This window comes from Penaeus monodon, chromosome 31, assembly GCF_015228065.2.
Source record: "Penaeus monodon isolate SGIC_2016 chromosome 31, NSTDA_Pmon_1, whole genome shotgun sequence".
NCBI classification, from domain to species: Eukaryota; Metazoa; Arthropoda; class Malacostraca; order Decapoda; family Penaeidae; genus Penaeus; species Penaeus monodon.
Window position 1 is genome coordinate 10415766 of NC_051416.1, and position 223 is coordinate 10415988.

Sequence of the window (223 nt, forward strand, 5' to 3'; positions counted from 1 at the left end):
ATAAAGCTGAAAATGAGAGATAAATTAGCAAGTATCTGCAGTGGCCAGAACGAACATCAACGTCACTATTGGATTAATTTCGAGAAAGGTTTACTTGTTTTATTTATATTGATTAAATCGGATTTGCAGCATTCTATTGATGGCAATGAAAACAGTAGTGATTTATGGCAATCTCTTATTTGCTTGAAAAAATGCTGATATTATTCTTTCATTGTTTTCTCAC